Genomic DNA, 27,075 nt, shown 5'->3' on the forward strand with positions numbered 1-27,075 from the left:
AAAGAAAATAGCTTGAACATTCTCTCAGATCATACACTAACAGCAGAACACTCTCTTAACTAACTTAGAGAATTAGTAGTTGCCAAAAAGAGTGTCAATAACTTACATAGTTTAATATTTATTGACGGTCTACAACGTAGTATTTCATTTTGTTGTGTAAACTAACATATTCAAATTTTACTATATTATAGTTATAATTCAGTGATACTATTCTGGTATTCTGAATGTCTCTTTTGGATATGTTCCAACTGAAAAAAGGTTAACTTAGAGGATAATTTAACTGTTTCATTACCATAAGATAGCTATCTATGCCTTTTAATATACAAATAAAAGTAAAGACAAATGTTATTTGCATTGGTTTTATTGAAATAGTTTTAAATATGATATAATACAGTACAGGAATTGAAGAAATTCATAATGAACAACACTGAGATCCTCTAATGCATGTAATATTATGTAATATTAATAAGATTCAGAAATTATGATAAAAGAAAATTAATATTTCATTATGTACTTATCCTAACATTTATTTAAGTCATTCCAAAAGCATGCCTGCTAAAATATCTACTCTGTCAAGAGACTATCAGGTAGTAAAAAAAAAAAAAAAAAACTACACACACACTCACTCACACACACACAGAAATATTTGGTTTTTCCTCAAGGATCACGCAATCTACTTAGAAATAAGTAATAAAGAAATAAACTTAAGCAGCCAGAGAACAAGTCCATGTACTATCTAAAAAACGTGATGGTTAATTAATCAGGCTTGAGTGTGAAATTTTTTAGTTCTTTCCCTCAATCCATGACACCTCAAATGGGCAAACCTATTTAATTTTTTTCTTCATGATTAGCGATGTCTTCCTCATTCCGTGAAGCCAATTGCTTGGGTATTTGGAGGAAGTGCAAGATGTTCTAAAACTGTTCTTCCAAAGGTTACCATTTAGTGCAAGGGTCAGGAAATTTTTCCTAAAAAGGGCCAGCTGGTATTTTAGGTTTTGCAGGGTACAGAGTCTCTCCTACTCAACTTCTGCTGTCATACAAAAGCAGCTGTTGACAACACAAGGGCAAATGAGACTGGCTGTGTTTTAGTAAAACTTTACGGGCAAAACCAGAATTGGCTCACCAACTGGAGTTAGGGAACCCCTGGTCTGCTGGATCACCCAGGTCCTGATTGGATTTCATATCCCCACTGGCTAGTGGGTGAGGAAGTCTCTTCTCTAACTGTAGTCATTTCCTAACCAGATAGTTATTTTATGTCTAAACTTAAAAGAAACCAGAGTCTGACTTGTATATGGTTTTCTGGAGGCTTCATTTCTTCTATACTTTTGCTTCATTGCTAGGCAACTGATTGATCCCACTTAATGGAGTGTCTTGAAGCATAGGCTCACTTCATCACTGACTCTTGCTTCCAGTTTTACCAACAGTTGGCCACTCATCTGTGGAAGTCTTTGTTGAGCACGTGACCCTCTGTGTGCTTCCTGAATATCAAACTCTTTAGACTTTTTCCCACGATATTTTGTTTTTCCTACCAGCTTCTCGCTTGCTTCCCAAATAGTACCCAAGGCTTGCCATTTCCTTCTGTAATTCACCTCTGCTCAAACACCAAAGATAACTACCCCAAACAATAAACCTTAAGGAATGAAAGCCTTTATTTTTCCAGAGTCTGTGCTAAATGCTCTACATACATAAGGGATTTAACACAGAGATGGTGAGGTTGCATATTAAAAGATACATCTGTGTGAATTATGTTTTTTTCTTCCTTCGTGTGCTCTCACAGGTATCCAGGATAGTGTTTCACCTTTGCCCAGACCTCAAGGAAAACAAAACTAAGATTCAAGGAAGCCACAGGTCTAAGCAAAATATAAATGCAATGTGTTTAGTGAGTTTCCCATGACTAAAGACTACAAAAGAAGGGGGATGTGTGCAGAGAGGGAGGGCTGGCCGAGAAGCCTCTCAAGAATAGGGGTCCCTCCCAGGAACAAGGACCAAGGACGGGTCAGAAAAGACTCAGCAAATGGCCTCTTGGAGTGTGTGTCCTGCTCCCCACACAAACACACCCACTGGGTACACATCCCACACATAAGAAAACCTAACATGGAGAGACTAAACACTAGTTTCAAGTCACGTAGACATTGACAGACGCAGAATAAGTCACAAAGATAGTACTGTTCCTTTGTTTTTTTATGAATGGATGAATGCTGATTTTTTTCAAATGCCCTGTCTGTGTTCATTTTGAAGAACATGTGTTTTTTTCTACTTTATTTGCTTATGTGGTAAACTCCATTGATGAATTTTTTAATGTTAAATTAAACTTATTTAGCTTAACCCCTCTTGGTCACGCTCAATTACTCTTTTTAATATGTTTCTAAATTCAGTTTACTAATCTGCCATTTTTTTTTAATTCATCAGGGATATTGTTCAACAATTTTTTTTTTTCTCACAAGATCTTTGTCTGATATTGAGATTGGGGTCAGTGTGGCCTCATAAAACAAGTTGGGGTATGCTCCTCAGTCCTCTACTTGTAAAGATGTTTGTATGAGTTTTGTATTATTTCTTTCTTTCCTTTTTTTTTTTAAAGATTTTATTTATTTATTTGACACAGAGACAGAGACAGCTAGAGAGGGAACACAAGCAGGGGGAGTGGGAGAGGGAGAAGCAGGCTTCCCGTTGAGCAGGGAGCCCGATGCGGGACTCGATCCCAGGATCCTGGGACCATGACCTGAGCTGAAGGCAGGCGCTTAATGACTGAGGCACCCAGGTGCCCCAATGTATTATTCCTTTCTTAAACGTTTGGTAGAATTCACCTGGGAAGCACATCAGATATTTTTTTTTTTGGTAGGAAAATATTTGATGATGATTTCCATTTCTTTAATAAACTTAAGTGTTTTAAGATTTTGCATTTTTTTACTATGTGAACTTAATAAGTTGTATTAATAAGGAATTTAAGAAATTTATCTTATTCTTCCAAGTTTTTAAATTTATAGGTAGATCATAATATTCCCATAAAAATTCTCTTACTCTCTGTAATATTTGCAGTGATTTATTTCTCACTTTCATTCCAGATACTGGCAATTTATACTGTCTCTGTCTTTTATTTCATCAGTGTTGCTAACAGTTTATGAATTTTATATTTTTTTATAAAATGAAGTTTTCACTTTGTTAATTTTTGTTTTTCTTTTTTTATCATTATTTACTTTAACATTCATTCCGATTATTTTGCACTATGTATTTGTTTTGGGTTTAAGTAACTCTTTTTTATTCTAATTATTAAATTGGGATCTTAGACAATTTTATATCTTTCTTCTTTTTCTAACATAAACATGTAAAGCTATAAATGCCCCTTTATTCACTGCTTTAGTTTTATTTTAGAATTTTGCTGCATTGTATCTTTTGTTCCATTTCATTTTGAAATATTTTTATTTCCCCCATGATGTTGCAATGATCCATTCATTATTTAGAATCTTTTGGTTATTTAAAAATATATGGAAATTTTATCAATTTATTTTATTTATTTATTTTTAAAGATTTTATTTATTTATTTGAGAGAGAGAGCATGAGGGGGGGAGTCAGAGGGAGAAGCAGACTCCCCGCTGAGCAGGGAGCCTGATGTGGGACTCGATTCTGGGACGCCAGGATCATGACCTGAGCTGAAGGCAGTTGCCCAACCAACTGAGCCACCCAGGAGCCCCTTTATCAATTTATTATTAATATTATTGTTGTTGTTATTACTATTGTTATTGGCTTCTAATTTAATTCCATTGTGGTCAGAGAACATGTGAATTATTTGAATCCATTGGAATTTATTGAGACATGTTTTGTAGCCAAGCATATAGTCTTTCATAGTGAGAGCTCCATGTACAGATAAAAATACCATACATTCTGGAGTGGAGTGCAGAAATGTCAATTATGCCAATTTTCTTGAAGTGGTCTTACAATATTCTATACCCTTACTTATCTAGTTTCTACTTTTCCATCAGTTACTGAGAGTGTCATATACAAATGTCTAACTGTACTTTTGTCTGTTGCTTCTTTTATGTCTGAAGGTTTTCCTTTGTGCATTTTGAAGCTCTCTTATGAGGTACATACACATTTAGAATTTTTATATCCTCTGCTCGAATTGACTATCATTATTTTCTTTTTATCTGGTAATGAGGTCACGAACTCTATTTTTTCTAATATTAATATAACCTGCATCTTTTATTCATGCTTCATTTTATGTGCTATATCATTTACCGCCATTTACCTGGATCTTCCTGTTTAGACCCAGTCGGATAATCTCTGTTTTTTAATTGGACAGTTTTAATTATTTACAATCAATTAATTATTGATCTTTTAAAAAATGATTTGGATGGTCTGTTTAAACTACAAGTCTCACATCTGCCATAATGAAATGGAATAACCTGAAATTCATCAGGATCAAAGGTAGATTACATGAGACAATTCATGAGCAGTGCTTGAATTCCTGTAAAGTGCTTAACACATAGTAAGAATCCACTAATATTATTTACTTTTATTTGCATTATTTTAAATTTTACTGCATAAACTTAGGGTGAGTGCTACTTCACAATTATAAGTGCTCCAGTTATATTAGTTTAATTTCCATTTGTCTCAATGTGCTGTATTGCTTATTTTTGAAGCTACAATAAATATATCTATGAAAATTCATATTTTACATGTACCTTTTTGAAATACAAGTAAATATATATTTCTGGGTATATTAGAATATGGAAAATAATCTATTTAAATATTTTTGGCAAAGTGTGGATTATTAAAACTATGAGACAATATAACATGGAGAGCGTGTTCTGGCATTGATAGGGAAACTTTGATATTTAAATAGGCGTTGTTTTCTTCATGAACTTTTAATCTACAATATATTTTATGTAAATAATAGTTGTAACTTTACACACAATTCTAAACTGAAAATCTAGCTCCACAATGGGTCTGCGAACATATTGTCTTGATGCACAGGAATGATGGCCATGCCAACCATAAAATTACTACAGCAACACTTTTATTCTTTCTTTCATTACATGTTTTCTTTTTTATTTTTCTTTCTTCCTATATTTCACTGTCTTTATCTGTCCTTTTTTTTTTTTTTTTTTACTTGTTAGGATACATAAAGTTTATCTTATCTATGTTAATACCATGCTTTCTTAAGTTATATGAATTGTAAAAATGTACAAAAATAATTTGTTATGTAGAAAATAGCATCAGTTACACATGGCATTATGCTGTAATAACTCAAAAAGCCAAGGCGTATTCTCACATTACATCTCTGCCAAATTGGTTTCCATGCTGGTAAATGGAAGAATGATTGATCTACTGCTGCCTAAAAATCCACAGCCATTTTTTGTCCTAAGGGTGACAAGATGTCTCAATAGCAAATTTTCATTGCAAGTAAAATAATGCAGGAACTAGAAGAAAAAGAGCTCTGATGAGAATGATTTTACTAGACAAGAAATCAAACAAATTGCTATGGAAGGGAGAATCAAAATAACAGATGACTCTTAAAATGCAAATGCATTATCTATGCAAAATATGTGTAGGGAAGGCCAAGTAGCAGCTGGACTGACACCATGTCAGAAAAGACACTTAAATCTGGAGAGTATGATAAAAGAATATTTTTACTGTGCTTATCAAATAATGACAGAATTGAATTATCGGACATGCACCACGAGTGTAGAGATGATGACTGAAAGGGCATAGAAATTGAGAACACAAAGTCATCATGCAGAGCAAAGGACTGATTTGATGAGGTCTTCACCCCACAAAAGGTGGGTAAATGGTGATGTGATGCGGCTGTGATGAGGATATCACATTTGGGGGCACCTCATCCTGAGATCCAAGCGCTGCCGGCTCTGCAAGGATCCAGGTTCCCATGGGCATTTCTTCCAGAAGATAAATTGTAGAATTTTTAAAGTACAGTTGTCCTATAAATACATAAACTTGGAAGAAGAATTTCTAAAAAGCAGTTGAGGAAACACCTCCAGAAGAGAAGAGGTCTTTATTTCCTGGGTTTTTTTCAAGTTTTTTTTTTTTTTTTAATTTATCTACTTTAACAAAATTTTTAAAAATTGGGGTATTGTCATCATCAAAATCACATACAGATGGTAGTTACGAGTATTACCTTTACCACTCAAGGACTAAGAGAGCTGCTGTAAGCAGCTGGGTATTGGGAATGAGATACAGAAAATCCTAGACAGTGTAGCAATAAGATTCTGTTTATGGGCTGAATCCAACAGATGTTTAAATCTAATTTTGTTTTTCTAAGAGACTAGACTTTTGAGTATCCTGGTGAATCTCCTAACTTTCTGTGATCACATAAATATACAAAATAAATAGATAAGCATGTGCCTACCAATAGCTGTACATTTATTACTCTGTAAATTATGAACACGTACTATTATCGTAATCTATTTGGACATTATAAATATATGCAAAAATGTAAATTTAAAAAGGTTTGCTTCTCTGCACTATGGTCCTGTGGGTTCTCCTGCATGGCAAAAACATGTTATTAGTTATTAGCTCTTCTTCCTGTAGCTCCTCCATGTAAACAGAAAGAGCTTCCGCATTACACGGATACCGACCATCACCTACCCTTCTGCATATCTGCAGTTCCAGACCTCCTTGCAAATCAAACCCTATTTCTAGTGCTCCTTACCCCAACTCTGGTAGACTCCCTGGCTGTAAACATACAACACTACTCTTGCTTTATTCTCTTTCCAACTCTGTTGTCAAAATTCAAACCTAAGTCAGAAGCTAAATGCTGCTTTTTAATTTACTTTACTATTTTTGCTTTTCAATATAACAATCCTAATTTTTTGGACATCAGTGCCTTTAAACCAGTTATGCAAGCTCATACAGTTTTTGGAGTTTAGTTCCTCTGTTACAGACCTAAAATAAATTTAACACCAGAAATTATTAACATTGATGTGTTCTAAATGGCTTACAGAAACCATCTACACACCATTAAAGGCATTCATTGATAAAAGGATCTTTCTCCAGGGCAAACATAGGTAGTTTATTAAATTCGATCTAAAGCAAGTGGCTGATATTTTAAAGACTAAACCATGTAAAAATCAGAAGACTTTAATAGATACAGTCTCTGAAAATAAAATATCGGTATAATAGAAACAAACTAAATATTTTTGTCACCTTCAAATGATAAGTTATTGGAAGACAAATCTAGAAGAAAAATCAGACTTCCATAAAGGAATAAAACACTGTTTTAAGGTAGGATTTCATGTTCTGCAAAAAAGAGGAATAGGAAAACTAAAGTTTTATTATAAAGTAATTCTATATAGTGCTTTATAATATTTCCCTTTTTTAAAAGACTTTATTTGAGAAAGAGAGAGCATGAATTAGTGGGGGCGGGCGAGGAATAAGGAAAGAGGCAGACTCCCTGGGACCCCGGGATCATGACCTGAGCTGAAGGCAGATGCTCAACCAACTGAGCCACCCAGATGCCCCAATTCTTCCCTTTTTTTTGAAACTTCTGTGAACTGTACCTATTTAAACCTTCTGATGTATGTTTTTGCACATATACTTCACTTGAGTCTTCTAACTCCACTCACTCAGCTTTAGTTCACTGGACTATTCCTGAATGTCTTAGGTGGTGATTTTAGATCTGTCTTTTCTTAAGTTCTATCAGGCGGATACAATTATATGAGGCATGCATAGGTCAAGAGAATGATCAGTGATGACTCTTTAAAGGGGTCCTTTCATATAGATGGCTCATTTTAATTATGACTTCACTGCTTTTAAAAGAAAGGTATCTGTTTATTCTCCATGGAAGTGGGACTGCATTTGTTGCCCTGAAAGAATATAAGGAAATTTAATGTGTTTTGCCCCCTACGTCCCACTTGTAAATACTAACACTTCTGATAGTTCATTTATAAAATAAAGATGGGAATTTTTTGTCAACCCCTCCATTTATTAGGTTGCTATGTATACTACTCTCAGTTGTTTGTTTATTTGTTTTATTTGTTTTACTGAAGAAAATTGGAAATTACAGGGTATTGTAATTACCGATAATTGTTTTATTATTTCTTTTTTCTCTACCCAAAAGCCTTCTCTTGTACTCATCAGTTATTCCAATGGCTGTTCCCTTACCTCCTCAGGACTTTCAAATGTCATTTTATCATTGACACGTTTCCTGATCTCTCGGCTTAAAATGACAAATTTCAGTGATGAAGTGTTCTGAAAAATGTCTTTTTTTCTATGGTTTTGTTGATAAAAAGTTATGATTCCCAAGTAGACGTTACACTCCATTGAGCCCCAAGTCCTTCATCAAACAAAAGCTTTTTCCTTAAAGTCTTTTTTCCAAATTTGCATTAATTGTGTTCACCACCTCTCTGAAACTTGCCCCACATCGGGGATAAGCCGTGAGTGGGGGGGAGATGTCAGCTGCTACCCATCAGGAAAGCTCTGATGTTTCATTTACTATGGATGTGTAGCCAAGTTACACGCTTCTTACATGTTTATTGAGTGGATCAAAGTGAGGTTCTAGTCTTTCTTTGACTTGATACAAATAAACCTCTGTTATGCCAACATAATGCTATGTGGACACATTCTCCTACCCATCACCACCCTTCCAAAGTTTATGGTGTGAATGAAAGAAGTCAGCCAAGTTTATGTGTATTTATATATGTGTGTGACTGGATATACACATCTATATCACCAGAAAAGAGCTCCAATAGAAAGTATCAACAAATAATTTCAGAGTTGTTTTCATTTCTGTATTGATTCACTCACTGTTTTTATTTTCTTTTTTATAAAGACTTCATGTAAATTTGAAAAGAAAATACATTCCTCAGCAGCAACATTTGAAGAAGGAAAGATGATTCTCCCTGCCAGAACTGTCAGGAAGGCATCCTGCATGAGATGAATTTTGAACATCATTTTGAAAGAAGTATGTATTAGGAGAATTTTAATGCTAATCTTCAAATACTTCCATATTTTATCCTGAGCTTGCCAAGTAGACAATTACATAACATTGACCAACGTGTCTGGAATGTTATCCAGACAGACATGAACTTGCCTTTGGATTCCAGTGATCAAGACTCTATCAGATCTCAGATGTCAGCTATTTTATTTTCTGATTGGTGTCATAATATTTCCTGAAGTTTTATATTTTGTAGATCAACTAGAATATCTTCAAAAAGGAATAACTTGATATCTGTGTTAGTGTTTTACATACAAAAGGAACTCAATAAATGATTTTAAGCTATTTCATCAACAGTATATTTAAAACCACTGGTAAGCCAAAATAAATAAATAAATAAATAATAAAATAAAATAAAATAAAACCACAGGTAAACCTCTATGAAGTTCACATTTCCAGGGACCTATGTCTCTACACTTGTGTATATTTACATATCTGTCAAATGTTATTCATGTGTATCTTACAATATTATTTGAGTTATTTACTTGTTTGCATTATTTCCGTATGAAGTTCATAAAATTAGGGCAGCTCTGAGGTTTTGAAGTCTGTACATCTTAAAATGTCTTAATAATATCTCTTTATTTACCAAAATATACATCTTGCAAAAAAACAAAAAAGATAAAAATAATTGTAAAAATCTGTTCTTTAGTCTAGAAACTTAATGTATTATTTTTTAAAAAGATTTTATTTATTTATTTATTTGTCATAGAGAGAGCACAAGCAGAGGGAGAAGCAGACTCCCTGCTGAGCAAGGAGCCCAATGCAGAACTCGATCCCAGGACCCTGAGATCATGACCTGAGCCAAAGGCAGACACTTAACTGACTGAGTCACCTAGGTGTCCCAAAACTTAATATATACTATATGTGTAGTGGTACTCAAGAAAAAACAGAATCAGGGAGAAATAGGGCATGTGACAATAATATTGGGAAAACATTTTTAAAAGATTATGATAAGAAATAAGTCCAGAAAAAAATGACAAATTATGAGAAGTTTATTTCATTTCACAATACATTTTAGCTTTAGTCCTTTGTGAGATTTTTCCTTTCCTCTAAAGAATAGCATCCAGTTCCGGCAACTGTGATTTACAACTTGCAGTGGTAAAAAACAAATCACAATTCTTAACATGGCAACACCATTAAGATTAAAGAATTGATTAATGTATATATTTCCAATATTTTATGTTTCATATATTATATTGTATATAATAAATAATATATTGGGATTAATTTTAGTCACATTTGTTGTCATGGGATTGTCTTTTTCTTTAATTGAAACTTTATTTTTTTATTAAAGATTTTTATTTATTTATTTGGCAGAGAGAGACACAGCGAGAGAGGGAACACAAGCAGGGGGAGTGGGAGAGGGACAAGCAGGGGGAGTGGGAGAGGGAGAAGCAGGCTTCCCACGGAGCAGGGAGCCCGATGCGGGGCTCGATCCCAGGACCCTGGGATCATGACCTGAGCTGAAGGCAGACGCTTAACGACTGAGCCACCCAGGCGCCCCCCAATTCTCTGAATACTTTTAAGAGAAGCACACAATTATGTTTCTTTTCCAAAACTCTTAATTTTCTCTTGCAATTTAAGTAGTAAATATGGAAATGGTTATGCTCCATTGTACTGAAACATAAAATTGGATTAACTTAATTTAATCTAAATGAGTAGGAAATTTGATTCAATTCTAATTAGTGGGACCTATTTTTTGCAAAGCACTCTTTTTTTTTTTTTTTTAAAGATTTTATTTATTTATTTGACAGAGAGAGAGAGAGACAGCGAGAGCAGGAACACAAGCAGGGGGAGTGGGAGAGGGAGAAGCAGGCTTCCTGCTGAGCAGGGAGCCCGATGTGGGACTCGATCCCAGGACCCTGGAATCATGACCTGAGCCGAAGGCAGACGCTTAACGACTGAGCCACCCAGGCGCCCTTTTGCAAAGCACTCTTATCGGCATGGTGGCAAATTAAAAAAAGGAAAGATTGAGTTCCAGACTTGAAGAGGTGTACATTTTAGAAATGAAAATGCCCTGTAAAAGGCAAAGATAACATGTTCTGTTATTTAGAGTGACGCTAACAGCTACAACTTGACTTCTGTTGGGTTCCTGCTACTCAATAGTTTTTGAGAACATTTACCAAAACCATGGAGCTGAAAATTAATATAAAAGAGTATCAATTCAATGTCAAGGAGGGTGATATTCTCTCACCTCCCTCCCTATCTGTAGAGTCTTCTATCATCCTACTATTGCTCACTCTCTCCATCTTTCCTGATCTCTGCAAGGGTTTAGATTTGAAATTACACTCTGTGGTTGTGCTTCAGTAGATTTAAAATTGCTACTTTCATATGTTATGATTTCACATGGTCAGTCCTCTATGGAAAATTAGTTTATCCTCCATTACCTTCAAAGTGAACTTTGACTGAAGTATCCCTAATATAAAATCCAATGTAAAACCACAGCTTTTTCCATTATTTTAAAGAATTGTGCCCTCTTACTTTTCTCTTTTAGTTCCTGTTAGTTTAAATGACCTCAGTACTACGGTCACAGAGACACTACCATCGAAAGAAAAAGAATTTTACTTTGTATTTTCTTTTCTTACTAAAATTGGATTCATTTGAACCACTTTGCCATGGGTTAATGGTATTACCTAACAAATTTCACTTGATTTTTGAGGTTATTGTACAAAGTAAATTCACCTGATTCAAATTGTTTAAAACTTTTTGAATTAGAGCTGCCTTAACCTCAAAAGTTAATACACCCTAAAATGTTCTAAAGATTTTTTTTCTACTTTAATGTGACAACTATAAAGCATGCTCTTTCAGAAATGAATTTGAAATCTGTCTTTGAAATTTACAGATTGAGAAAATGTTGCTCTTAATCTCTTTGAAAACCCTTGATCTTGTCAATGTTATATCTATCTGAAAGCAAAATTTCTTCAACGGTGAATAAGAAATTTGTAAGTAACAAGTTATTTAGAAAAAAATCACCAAAAAAGTGACTTCCCTTATATGTCCCACTTAATTATAAATAACTACATATGAGATAACAGGTATAATAGGTAAGATTTTATAAGGTTACTTTTTATCTCTTTTGCAATATCAAGTTATTTTCTTTTCAGAAGCATAAATTAGATAAGACATATCATTCTCATTTTATCAGAAAACTGTAATATGGACGGTTTAAATAGCTCCACACAAGGTCATAGTTTGGTGTAAGGCAGAACCAAAGACTGGGTTTTAGCCTTGCTATATAATGCCACCTAAGATTAGGTGCTGAATCAATGATTTTTGCTGAAGAGTCCAGGCTAGCACCTTTCCACTAGACCATGGCACCTCTCCATTGTAGTGTTCATTCTATGATCTAACAAATCCTTCTCCATCCCCATGGATTACATCAGTAGCCAAACCCAAACCATAACTTCTAAATTCTTTTCCTAACTGGTGTTTTTAATATAAACTTATTGATATATTTACACACCATTAGGAATAACTGGACACCTGCTATGCCTTGCATGATTTAGTTAGAGCACTGTATCCTGAAATGCATTGTCCTAATAAAGGCAGTGTCTGTGGGATAAGATCCAGAAGGACAATTTGCTCTTGGGCCATACAGAACATTTTTGATATGGATGTTATTTATTTTATTTCATCCCAACTATTTCCAAACTATCCACCTTAAGATAAAAACTACAAACTTTTAACGGTAAGACCCTCCATTATCCTTTAATGACTAATCTGGCAGCTATGAAATTGCAAGTTGATACTGAAATCAAGATAAAAAGCTGCTGCTGACACTGTTGATGATGTTACTGTTTGTGCTGAAATGTGAGGAATGTAAGGCCAATTTCTGTGGAAATAGGCAAATATCATTCCATGTTTTCCATCCCATTCTTTCCTCCTGTGTACAAGATGCTCTCGGCATCAACTATTACCGCCATTATGCCATCCCCTACCCAATGTTGTTTTTTTCCCAAAATTTTTATTTAATGTTCTACAGAAACACTAATATCAGTAGGTATTTCATAATACCTAGTACAAACTTCCTGCCCTCAAATTATTGTGGGTCCCTCAGAAAATCGGTTAACCAGCTGGAATGAGAAGCATGCAGATAAAACCAAGGTGGTTCATATGCCCAGGTCTTTTTTCAATGTCCATGTGTTGGTTAAATTAGACTTTGAAGTGCTGCTAAGATCTGGACAGTAAGATGCTCACTGGTGTGTTTGGGACCACTGAATATAAAATAGCCTTAAGAACTGTGTTAAAATGACACTTTGTTTTGAAAGAAGAGAAAAACCCAGGTTTTGTGGATCAAGAGTAGCAGGACAAACACTTCCAAATGATCAGAGAAAACTGACCAGGAGAGAGCGAGTTGTTGGAAACCAGGATATGACCCTCAGGATGGGCAACTCAACACAAAAAGAGAGTAGGACCTAAATAAATTGCAATTTCTTTGGAGCAGGCCAGGGAGAGCTTGGTTGCATTATAACGTTGTAAGCTTTAGAGTTTATAGAAAAAACAGTTTTTAAGCAGGAGTTTGGAATTAGACTGGAATTTGGCAATTTAAGATCATTAATTTGCTTAAGCAACCTGGGACAATACAGAAGAATCAGGTAAATTATGACAAAAAATGATCTAAAAGTATCATATAAAGGAATGAAATGAGCACAGAATAAAAACAGAAAGCTAAAAGACAACACCATTTCATGCTTTTAATTTGTGAATGTGGATTTGAGTACTAACAAACTATGCATCTGTCACTCATCCAAATTACATTTTTTCATGTACACACTGGTTATTAAACCAGATTCCACTTATTAAAAATAATTATTTTCACAATAATAGTTTCTTGCATGTTGCTAGGTAATGAACAAGGCTGAGGAAGGCATGGGTGCCATGAAAGAGTTGTTAGAAAGTGGAATCAGTACCTAATAAAAGAAAATTGCTGGCAGTGAATAATGAAGAAAAATTATTTAAAAATTCATTCACTTTTTAATGAAAAGTGCTTGACAATACATAATGTATTCAGTATGTTTTTTTTTTTTACTTAGTATTATAGGTTGTTTTTTCCCACTTAAATAATTATATATCTACATCAATTTTTGATAGTCCCATAGTGTGTCATTGTATCCCATTAAAAATTTAATCACAGTTTTATTATTGAATATTTGGGTTACTTTCCTATTTTTCATTCTTAAAAGCCACACCAATAAACATTTGGTAGGTATATCCTGATCCACTTATCCTATTATTCATAAGGACATGCATTTTACATGATTTAAAAGAAAAGCATGAATCTCACATGATTACTGTAGTTTTGCTGTTCATTGATTGAACAAATGGTCTGAAGATATCAGATAGTCTGGTACATAAAAGGAGCTCAATAAGCATTTGTTAAATAGATAAATTAACCCTTAAAATATTTTGACATTAAAGCAGCATCTACATATATTTGAAAATTATGACCTTTCTTTCCCTGTGTTCTTTTTTACAAATTAATTTATTTTTAACAGACTCACTGATGTGTAATTGATATACAATGAATCTCCCATATTGTACTGTGTACACTTTGATGAGTCTGGACATATGTAAACACCATGATAACATCGTCTGTCTTCTTTTCTGTCTTCATCCTCATGTGAAGAGTTTGTCGTTGTTATTTTTAATAATAACTCGCTAAAGTTTTGCTATGAAAGCAGTTATTACTGGCAAGAGAAAGGTGCTTGTATTACAGATGCTGTGCTCAAGATTCTGAGAACTGACCCTCCTCCTGAAACACCAGAAGGAACCACTGTGTTTGAGGATGTGCCTGTGACCTCTTGTAGTCGAGAATAATGGTAACCATGCATGAGGTGGCAAATGGGGCAAGACGGAGTGGGGGAGGAGAAAAGTCTAGATACAGAAAGAGGAAGAGAGATGAGAATGGTGCACAGACAGCCATATGCCCATCGAACTCACCAAGTCTGAAATGTGACCTGATGGGAAAATAAACTCTGTTCACCAAGTGTGTTTATGATCTGCATCTGGTAATAATGAGCTTTATTTTTGTGAATGGGGAGTCTTCATGCCTTTCCAGACAGATCAGAGATGCACAACACACTTCTGCCCATCCTATAACTCCAACACCTAGAACAGGGGCCAGAGCATAGTAGGAAATCAATAGATTCCTGTTGAATATTGAACGTATAGTACTATTTATTCAATCTGCATGCAGTATTATGTGGACATCTGGATTTTCCACATTTCAATAATTCTAGACTCCTACAGTGAGCCCAGGGTCATGGATGTCAACCACTAGTTTACCATCTTTGGTGACAATGTTTCCAGATTCTTCTTTAGGCCATCTTTCAGACCCTGCCCTGCTCCAATTTCCTGGACAGTGAACTCAGCCTGTCACCTTTGTTTTATAAACCTCTAGACCAAGATCAATGACCTGAGGCAGAATAACCCCCAGCAAGTCTCTCTATCCAGCTGGTACCACACACACAATAAATTTAAAAATAATAATAATATAATATCCTCGCACTCTCACTGTCATGCTACAATGTAGCCTTAATTATTATTAATTGCCAATGGTACGCAATTGCAATGGTACACTGAAAGATCCAACTTGGTCCTAATGTCTCTTGCTTATTTTATTGCTATGTATTAGTATTAATAACTAATATTAAAGTCAAATAAATCCAAATATAATTGCTGAACTATTGACACCTGATAATAATTAAACCAATCAGTTTGAATAAGAGATCATGGCAAAAAGCACCCTTTAGCTTAGATGACTATTTCTAAAACATAGATCCTCATCTTTCGTGGTCATTTCTTTTCTGTATTTTCCCATTTATCTTCTTCACAAATTAATCTCCCTCAACATTCTCTTCTGAGAATTTCCTCTGACCTTGGCATGTTCTTTTCCTTCACTAAAGATTGACCCACTATGACCTCAGTTGAAAAAATATTGTTGGGCGCCTGGGTGGCTCAGTTGGTTGGGCGACTGCCTTCGGCTCAGGTCATGATCCCGGAGTCCTGGGATCAAGTCCCACATCGGGCTCCCGGCTCAGCAGGGAGCCTGCTTCTCCCTCTGACCCTATCCCCTCTCATGCTGTTTCTCTCTCTCTGTCAAATAAATAAATAAACAAAATCTTAAAAAAAAAAAAAAAAAGAAAGAAAAAATATTGTTGATTTTACAAGCTATGAAAATTGCAGCCTTGCATTTCCTGTGTAAGTCCACCCCTCAGTCAGGAATGCACATGCTAATAGTTCTCAGCAATTTCTTGGTTATATTATCAAAAAGATAGTGCACACAATAAAAAGGGACTTAGTAAATGGAAGGTTACTCCCTTTATTTCCAGTATGGTTAACTCGAAATTACTATTTGATAAAAGTATTTTAAGTACTTTACCATTTTACCCCAAACTAAATTAATTTATTTTGATTTAAAAATTTCTAATGATGTGTGAGGAAGAAAAATAAATACCTCAGTGTATCTGGCAATTCTGATTTTTCTTAACATAAAGTAACAAAATTCAATGTTTACTTGGTTGGCTTATCAAATTTCTACATAATTAATAAAAACTTAAAGCTTCTTTAATGAAAGTATTTTGGTAAAAATTGCATTCAATATTGTCTATGTGGGACTATTAGAGCATTAGTATGTGCTTGGAATATCTTTTTTTTTTTTAATTTCAATATAGTTAAATGGCATCTATGCCTTTTATGTCTAGTAATTATTAATTAATAATAATTATTATGAGAATAAAATTTAGTTCTATTAATGATACATTGAGAAGTGTTTGCAAAACTCTACAAGCAAAGTAAAACTTGAAATATGACTATTTAAAGAAGAAAGAATGACATTAATCCCTTCCTTATCTTATGGAATGTCATAAGGGAATATCTAGAACAGGGGCCAGAGCATAGTAGGAAATCAATAGATTTTTGCAGGAGAGAAGTTTCTGCTCTGGTAACGCACTGATGGGGGCACTGTATTTGTTCGAGTTTCATATGTGTTACTGCAAGCCTGCAACCCCGGGTGGTGAGGACCTGGGGGGAAGCCATCTGCTGCTGAGCACTCATGCTTTGCCTTGGTTTTATTCCCTTCCTATCTGCTGAGTTACTCCACAACTGTAGCAGCTTTCCATCTTCCTCATTTTTATATATTTCTATGCTCATATATATGACTCACTCTTCACTCTTCACGTACTTCTAAGCCTATATTTTATTCAGGAATAAAATAGCATCAAGGACATGAAGTGAGTTTATTGCAAAACATATAATGATTTGCTTTGCTGTACTTACTGGGAAGCAAAAGCCAGAGAGAGAGAGAGAGGAAGAAAGGAAGGAAGGGAAGAAGGAAGGAAGAAGGAAGGAAAGAAGGAAGGAAAAGAAAGAGAAATAAAGGAAGAAAGAGGGAGAAAGTGAGAGAGATAGAGGGAGGGAGAGAGGGAATGGGAAAAAAGAAGAGAGAAACTGGAAAAACAACCCAGTCTGGGCACGTTGGCTGTGCTGGGCACCCCTTCAACAGTAGACAGGCCATTGAGGACTGAGTGTTCACACTGAGTATAGAAATCAGCCAGAGGTGAAAGTGTAGGGTTCCTCTGGTCTTCTCTGGCCTGGGTTCTGCCTGGGCACGCCTGTGGTTTTGATGTGGGAAAGACGTTATTAGGGTTTGAAGCCGACGGCTAAGAAAGAATTCTTGAGACATCTCTGGTGCAAAAAGATGATTTTATTAAAGCACAGGGACAGGTCCCATGGGCAGGAAGAGCAGCAATGGGGTCATGAGGAGTGGCCCATTATATGCTTTCCAGTTGGGAGGGCATTAGGGATAACGTAAGTCACTAAGGAATTTTGGAAGCACATTCCACCTCGTGCAGCAGTTAAACAATCTAATGCCATTCTCTTTTGTAAAACTGCTTTAAGCATTGATGTTACTTCAGTATTTAGTAGAGAATGCTCTTTTGAGTATCACTTAGGGCCTTGACCGGGTACTTTTTAAGAGCTTTCGTGTGCCAAACAACATCATCCAGTCCCAAAGAGGATACAAAAATGGATGTTAGATGGTCGTACTAATGAGACACAGAACATGGTCCCCATTGTTTTAAATTTGGAAGGTTGGTTGGGTTGGTAATGATTTTAATGATGTGTCCATGCATCCAGGCAAAACCCAGAAGACAGTGGCCTATCTAGCCTGAGGGAAGCCATGAACACAAGTTAGAGCCATATAGCCATTGGGTCCTGTTAAGAGATAGTCATAGAATTCTGGGCCTCCTTTAACTGCAGTCAAGTTATCAAGGGCTATTCAGTTTTGGAGGGCCATCTTTTGAATGTGTAATAAAAGACAGTCTGTTGTTACTTTGTAGGGACCAAGGGAATCCAAATCTACGGATAATTTTTCTTAGCAAAGTTATTGTCGCCTCCGTGGCCTTTTTACCCAAATCAGTAGCCTGGTGTAAACCCTGTATTACTTTCATTGATTCCTGAGGTCATATCCTTTGATGTCCTTTGAGGTGAATTATAGCTACCTCCTTAGGTATGTGTACAGCCTTAAGAAGAGTAATGATTTCAGACCCATATTTGATTGGGGAGTTATGGCTTGAAAATAATCCCTTTTCCTTCCAAATCCCTCCATGGACATGTAGGACTAGGAAAACATATTTGGAGTCAGTATAAATATTAATTTTTGGGGCGCCTGGGTGGCTCAGTCATTAAGGGTCTGCCTTCAACTCAGGTTATGATCTCGGGGCCCTGGGATCAAGCCCTGTATTGGGCTCTCTGTTCGGCGGGAAACCTGCTTCTCCCTCTCCCCTTGCTTGTGTTCCCTCTCTAGCTGTGTCTCTCTCTGTCAAATAAATAAATAAAATCTTTAAAAAAATGTATTAATTTTTAAGGCTTTAGCAATTACAAAGCACGAGTGAGCACTATAGCATACCTAGGTTTTCTTATTCCTTCTTCCATGAAACTATTATCATCAGTAAACCAACTGTCATCCATAAACAAGATCAATAACCTCTAAACAGTTATGCTCTATAGGGGTACAATGGTCAGGTCCAGGCATAAGGGTAGCTGAATTTAAAATCTGACAGGTTTCAAGTATTATTTCAGGCATATTTATAAGAGTAGCCTGGTATTTAATAAGTTGGCCTCCCATCATCCATTGGTAGCCTTTGGTTTCTAAGACTCTCTGGACCTGATGTGAAGTCATTGCAGTCAGGGACTGTCCTGTAGTGAGCTTTGAGGCTCTCTTTACCAGGAGGGTTGTTATGTGCTTGTGTAAAGTCTTTGTTTACAATTGTACCTCAGTAGGATAAATATGACTATGAAGGATGAAACCATCAAGAAGCCCTTTTTGTTTGAGATCCAGCATCAACAATATCCTAATTATAAGGAATCACTGGCAAGTGGGAGAAGACTTGTCAAGAGATAAGGCATCTCCAAGTGCATCATCCAATCCAATCATAAAGAAAGTGGGTCATCCATTATCTCCACAAGTCCATAGTTAACCCTATGGAGTGGGGTATACTCTGGCTTTTAAGGAGCAATTTCATTATCCCAGCCACATAGAATTGGTCAAGGTGCTAGTTGAGATATACAATCATTGGGGAATCAATCCCATTTTCAAGTTGTTTAAATAACCATGTGCCCATGGGGTCCTATTATTATCCCGACAGAATAACAAGCACAGAGATTGTCTATATGAGCTATTGTGTAATTTCTCTGAAGTTTCCTTCAAGTTGTCTAGCTTAGGTAAACAACAAACATTTAAAGACTGTCAGATCTACAATTTCACATCCACAAGGGTGTGTTACTGAAACATAATTTTTCTCTCTAAAATAACCCTCATTTTTAATCAGAGATAGCCAAATCAGGACAAACTTATTTGAAAAACAAGTCCAGTTTTAACAAACTTGGCCTAATTATTTACATAAGCTCAGCAAGAATAATGATTGATCATGTAGATCTTTGAGAATCTGCTTTGCTGGAACTTTTCATAAGGAAATCTCTAGGTTGAACTTTTAGCAGCCTCTCCAGGCCAGAAGCCAAGCCAAGTACTTGCCATCAGACATGCCTGCAATACCTGTAGATTTGGGCAAATTCCTCTTCATGAGGTTCCCAAAGTATCCTGAGGTTCCTGTACCCGCCAGGAAGTGACATTCTTTACTCACCTGGTGAGGCTGCTGGGAACCCTGTAAGCAAGGTATCAGGCCAACAGTTCCATGGGGCTTTATGGCTCCAGGTTTCATAAAGTCAACCTTAGTTCCTTAAAGCTGTTTGGTCGTATCTGAGTCTATGCATGTCTCTCTCAAATATGACGTTCCAGTCAAAGCCTTGGTAAAATAACCAATGTTTCCAATGATGTCCTGTTACAAGGAGAACAGATTCTTATTGAACTTATGCAAATGACTATGATTGCCATGGAAGAAAGAATAGTTACTGAGACCTTTTGAATCTTAGAAGGTTCAGGTAGAGAGAAAAGTTAAATGCTTCAATTTGTTCACAAATGAATACTTTATCATGTTTCTGTAAGTCATATCTTACAGGTATCTTAAGAGAAGGTTTCCTTAATCAGGAAGAGTAAACATTAGAGAACCAGCAGTGTTTCAAACAAGAGTCACAAAACTATAATTGTCTTTTTAGTTCATTTAGTCCCAAGTTACTAATTATTGTTCAGTTTGAATGTAGCTTTTAGTTAGTTCTGGAAAATCTCACTCATTTCATTTTCATGATCTTAAAGATATTGAATACCTGTATTGTCCTAAAAAGTCCTTTATATGAACCTCCTTGAAGATGAAACTCATTTTGCAAGACAATAAGAACAATTATAAATGACAAAAACTCAGAAATGGACATTGCTAATGATCTGTTATGAGAGATCATTATGATATGATTGACAAGGAAATTCAGTTATTCTGTGACGCATAACACTTCCATAGCCAGAATATCAGAGTGATGATGACCTTATACCAGAATGTAACATACCACACAAACAACACTAATTAGTCAATGAGACTTTATTCATGATTTAAAACTTGGGGAATTTTGTTAAAACTTTAGAAAGTTTTAAAGCACATACCTAAACAGGATAAGGGATGTTAAAGACCTGATAAAGGCAAAACATAGAAACTGTTTTTTCGGGGCAGGCAAAGAGAAAACAACTGTTTATATTTTCTTATCAAGAGTAGACAAACAATTCAAGAAAACTTATCTTTCTGAACAGAGAGAAAGCAAATTTTCAATCTTATACCAGTGTACTTTAAAATCCATTCATTTCCATCTTAGTCCATCCTGACCACACCTAAAATTCCTTTCCAAGGATTTCCCATTACAAACCTTCTACTTTTCTACATACAGAGTTGTTTCCCTTATGTCCATCAACCTTAATTATATTTAACAGAATTTTGCACTCTTAGAAACCTTAGTCTCCAATGAAGACTAAGTAGAACCAATCGTGAACTGTTAGACCAGAATTCTTTAGATGGCAAATTTGTAAATCAGTTAAGCACAACACATGTTTACCAACAGATTTAAATATCCTTAGTTTCTTTGCAATAAGAAGTGAAAAAGCACAACCCTATGTCCAGTAATCAATGACTTAGCATTTTATCCTATTTGGAAAATACCAAGATGTCCAACGAATTTAATTCCATTTATCATCCAAGTTTCACATTTACTGCTGATAACTTAAAGACATGTCTATCTTAATTAAACCAACAAACTTAACTTAGTTTAAATACTGAATTATGTTCCACCTGGATCCCCCCATTGCCAATTTTTACCTGAGACACTGGTGGGGAAATCTGGAGTAGGTGGTGTTAGGTCCAGGGGGTGATCTTCTTGCTCCTTAACAGTGAAGGAGCCATGGTGGGAGGCACTGAGGGTGGTCTAGAAGCCCGTTATGCAGGCCACATCCAAGGTGGTGCAGAAACAGGAGAAGGGGGAGACAGAAGAGGCAAAGTGCTGTCAGAAGGCAGAGAAAGGGTTCCCGGTTCTAGAGCTCAACAGCTCCAGCAGAGGAGCAGATTCCTTGTTTTCCCACCAATAAGGGGGAATAGGCAGTCCATGTCGGGCCAGAGAAGACAGGGAATTTCCCCAAAACAAAGGGAGTTAAGGCAGCTGCTTGGGAATATTCCTTAAAATCCCCATCCCAAGGGAGACTAACCACAATTGGCTCCAGTTATAGCTATTAACCCCGGAAATGAGTGAGGGAGAAGCTCCCACATCTATTAGGAGGAGGAACAAGTGAGAGAAAAGAGAGAGTCAAGAGTCCCCTTTGCTAGGGAGGGTCTATATTTCCTCCAGCAACCTGGGTTTATTTGGAGGAGGCCTATTTAGATAATTATCATCCAATATGTCAAGAGAGAGTTTACTAGCTGGCCCATTTGGGCAAACACATTCTGCAAGAGGCCTTTAGGTCAGAGTCCTGGTGTAGAGCAATGAAGGTACCCTAGGTCCATGTGCCCTATTTCCTGCAGAGAAGATCTAACTGATAGATCCCACTGAGACCATGCAGTGTTACAGGAGCTCTGTCCTTTCCTAAGTTTTGCAATCTGAATTGTTTCCAGTGGGTTAACAGGCACCCCAAGGGAGAGTCCTTGGGAACTGAAGAAAAGAGAAGGTCCATTACCTAGAAAATCCCCGCCCCCACCGACTCCTGAGTGGTCAGAGGTTCCTGGTGTCAAAGCAACCCGAGGCGTCCCCTGAACAAAATCGCTATGACCACCGCTGCCAATAAAGGCCCCTGTAGGAGGGATGTTAGCATCCCCCCACTTCCCCATTGCATCCTAGGCTACAGATGGGTGCCTGGCTATGGACTGAAATACCATGACTTGAAGGTCATGCTGTGAAGGTCATGCCTTATCTTATTTTGCCTTGAAGGTCATACCATAGAAGGTCATGCCTTATTTTACCTTGCCTTGAAGAACCTGCTGTTTTTAAACCATGGAGAACACTCGAAAAGTTTTATGAAGGGAAATTACCCAATTTTGTAGCTAAGTAGTTAGTAGAGGACATTGATGAAAAACAGTAAAGATGGAAATCCATCATGATCTAAGAGACATTCCAACCCATGTGGTCTTTATAGCCAACTACTCAGTTGGGTTTTAATTCCATCAGGTACTGGTTTCAACCGGCTTCAAGTGGAGGTCCCGCAGCCAGAAGTGGCTAGACCAGGGATGTGGAGGGGATCACATTAGACCAATCAGGAGGAAACCTCACATGGTAGTCTTAAGATCAGCAGCTGTCCTGGTGACTTAGGTGGCTGTCCCATGCCCAAGACAGATGACTTTGTATAAGGACAGCAGTAAAGAGAGGGCATCAAGTTTCTGGGTCTTATTACCATTCCAGCCAGGGTACTAACTTCCAGCCAAAAGGCAGGCTTTCTCCTCCCTGTAGAGTAGCCATGGGCTAGAGGATTGCAAGCCTGAGCAATTGTCATGAAAGTGTTCCAATAAGACTGTACTCCTTGAAGAGCCCCTGGAATGAGAGTAAAAGAAGAGGAGAGAGAGTACTCACCAAGTTTGCACCATGACTCAGAGTCCAGATGAGATTCTGGACTCAAAGCCCCACGTTCAGACACTATATGATGTAGGAAAGATGTTATTAGGGTTCGAAGCCGATGGCTAAGAAAGAATTCTTGAGACATCTTTGGTGCAAAAAGGTGGTTTTATTAAAGCACAGGGACAGGACCCATGGGCAGAAAGAGCTGCAATGGGGTCCTGAGGATTGGCCCATTATATACTTTCCAGTTGGAAGGGGGTTAGGGATAATGTAAGTCACTAAGGAATTTTGGAAGCAAGGTTTCCAGGACCTTGAGGGGGCTAGCTATTGTTGGGAAAAGTTCATGTATTACCATCTAATAAAACCTTAGTCATGAGACCCTTCAGATGTATATCGGTGGGGGCCATATGCTTGGGGATAATTAGCAACATGTATCTTGGGGGGTTTTAGAGATAAAGGAAGTTTCCAAAGGAATTTTTATACGTTAAAGTAGACTTACAGGATCCTGGATGGGGGGACCAGGGGGAGTGGTCAAGCTATGATTGCCTTTTGCCCTTAGCAAAGTATCAACATTGAGGCAGTTGAGTCCCTAGAGGAATGTCACTCTGCGTGTTTCAAGGACTTGTCAGTGGGCTGTAGGTAGTAAGGAAATTTAATAATTTTTCTTCTGCCTTTGTTTCCCACATCAAGAGCAGATGAGCTCGAGAGAGAGAGAGAGAGAGAGAGAGCTGTGAACACCTCGGTTTAGGCTTCTAATCTTGTGTTGACAGTTGTTAACAAGGAAGTGGAATATTCATTACTTGGAGTGAGGACTTCTAGAAAGCAGGGTTTTTCATTTTTTTCTTCCTTATTTGATCAGGGGTTTCCTGTCATGGTACCTGCCATCTTGGCCCGGTCTGGTTTGAAGTGACTTCTTGTGCCTTTGTTTTGGAGCGCTGCCAGGACAGGCCTCTGCCTTTCCTGATAGCTGACCATGACTTCCTCTTTGCTGGCTTCCAGGTATCCTGTTAGAACCTGACCAACTGCCCGCTCTATTCATTTGAGACATGGGAGAGAGATTTGTAATTATGGAACTACAATTACCTGGGAATTTATGGTAGAAAAATTTCCTTTAGAAATAACATTTTAGTCCATTTGTTCTTTAAAACATCAGTTATTTATTTTGCCTCCAAATTCTTAGCTTCAAAACATAACAAATGCTGGAAGTCAGAGGACCTGTGTAATAAATTCCAACTTGTCATTGCTGTTTTACACCAGCCACCCTTAGTATTACCTTCTCTTCATTCTTAGCAACAAATAGCAGTATCCTTTCTTTGTGGTATAATTTTAAAAGTCTATTAATCCTATTATCAAATATTGAAAACAGTTTCTTCAATAGATTGGCAAATAATGGAGAGAAGTGTTATAGGCGCCTGTAATTGCATGACTCCTAGAAATAGAAGAACTAAGTAATGCATTCTGAACAAACTAGTCTTAGTGGTGATGACTATTCATTTATAAAAAGTGGTACAAAATATCCTGTGCAACTCATTTAAACCATAAGTAAACTTTCAATAAAGTTCTAGTTTACATAAAGCATTTTAAAATAAACTCAAAAGAAATTTTCTATATGAATCATCTCAGTGGTTTACTTCTCCTACTTATCATTTTAAAATTTTACTGCTGGGTCGCTGCTATACATCAGTGAAGCAGTACCTAGCATTAAGAAATAGCGTAAGAAACCAATTTATCCATTCACATCTTTCATAGACATCCTGTAAAGTCTTCTTTAAATCATACTTTATTTAAATTATGTTCCAAAAGCAGCATTCTGAGGTTAAATATCAAACTGCATTCCCTTAATATTAGAAATTATGATAGTCTATTTGAATTCCACTGTTGGAGATTTTTCAAAAACATGCCATAAAAAAATTATGACAGTTGGAAGAAATAGCCAATTAAAATTCTGCTCCATCAACAAAAACATGAAGTATTTATATAGTAGTATAATAGCAAAATATTTGATTATGAATAGGGCATATGTGCAAACCCTGGCCCATAGTAAATGTTAACAAATGCTCCTGAAAGAATGAATCAATAAATCAAAAATGAATGAACAAATAAATCAGTAATAAAGACAAGAAGTACGTATTATAATTCTCACCAAATTACCTTTTTCATAAAGAAAAATCTATCTTTTCATGTATCCTTTTTTTCTACCTAACTATCCAAAGGTTATTTTTATAATATTTTATAGATGGTAAATTTTTTCATATTGATTAATTTATACTGAATTTCTTAAGTATATCAGTTTTTATCTATACTATATGTAGAGAGAAAGGATGTACAGTTTGGGAAGTAAAATAACTTCCCACAAATAAAATATTAAATATATCATAAGGACATAGGTTTTCTTCTCTATGACATATCTGTTTATATTCACATAAAAAGAAACAAAATATTTATGGGACAGCCATTATGTGCTAGTGTTTCAACTGCTCTCCTTTAAATGAGAAACTTGCAACAATCTAAGAGAAAAATTATTGCCCTCATTTTATCATTTTATGAGCCCAGCTACATTAAGGGAATTTCCCAGGGTCATCTAGTTAGTGATTAACCAAGATCCAAATGTCTCCCACTTCATTAAGAAGGACAGCACAGTCTTAAGGGAAAAGCTCTTATTCTTTCCACTTCAACAAGATGGATGCAGTAAGAGAAAAAAAAATACTTTTTTCTCTGCCTTTCTAAAGTTCTTAGGTGAGATCCCTCTCTAATGAAAGACAGATTACCAGGAGAAAAAGAATCAAAAGTTTAATAACATGCATGGGAGAGACCCTGAAAAAAAAACTGAGTAACTCCCTGCAATGGCCCACGCCATCGCCTTAAATCCCATGTCCAGCTAGAGACAAAAATGTTGGAGGGACCAGGAGGCAAGTTGTGGGAGGTGACCAAGAAAGGAACAGTAAAGGAGGGAAAGGTTGTTATGCAAATTTAAGTCTTTGCTGTCTCCATTGATAAAGAGTTTCTAGAGATTTAGAGTCATCCTTCTCTTCCTGGTACGGAGAGGAGGACACCCTTCCAAATGGAGAGTCCCCTACAAATGTAAATGTCTCTTACAAAAGGGTTTCAGTGGTTTTCAGACCTTCTTTTGTGTCTGTAGTTTCTTAAAATAATCAACTCAAGATAATCCTTATGCTAAAGAGGTATATTGTAGGGTGTTATGTTCTCCTCTTCAATGTCACACATGATGAGAGAGCACAAGTTAAAGGAATTCCCATGTTAGAAATGAAAGAAATAAATGAGGATATAACAGGTCAAACTTCAATGTAATTAAGGAAGATTGAGTTGATAAATGGTTAATTTACACTGGGTCTTCTATTCTAGATCTAATATACTTCACACAATTCAGTGTGAGTGAGACTTATTGGGACTAAAGTTAAGGAAAACACATGAGATAATATTTAAACTTGCTAGCTAATATACAATAGAGTGTGTAAAACAGGAAAAGAGATTTAGAAATGTGCTCCCACATGTGTGTCTATCAAATGAAGAATTCATTGAAGCTGGATAAGAATGCTTGCTTATCATTCAAAGGAACCTGTAGTACAAGTAGTTAATCAGCACTACTAAAATCTCTAGAATACAACAAGGATATTTCTCAGATTCCAAGTCTCTTG

The sequence above is a fragment of the Halichoerus grypus genome, chromosome 4 (genome assembly GCF_964656455.1).
Source record: "Halichoerus grypus chromosome 4, mHalGry1.hap1.1, whole genome shotgun sequence".
Classification (NCBI taxonomy): Eukaryota; Metazoa; Chordata; class Mammalia; order Carnivora; family Phocidae; genus Halichoerus; species Halichoerus grypus.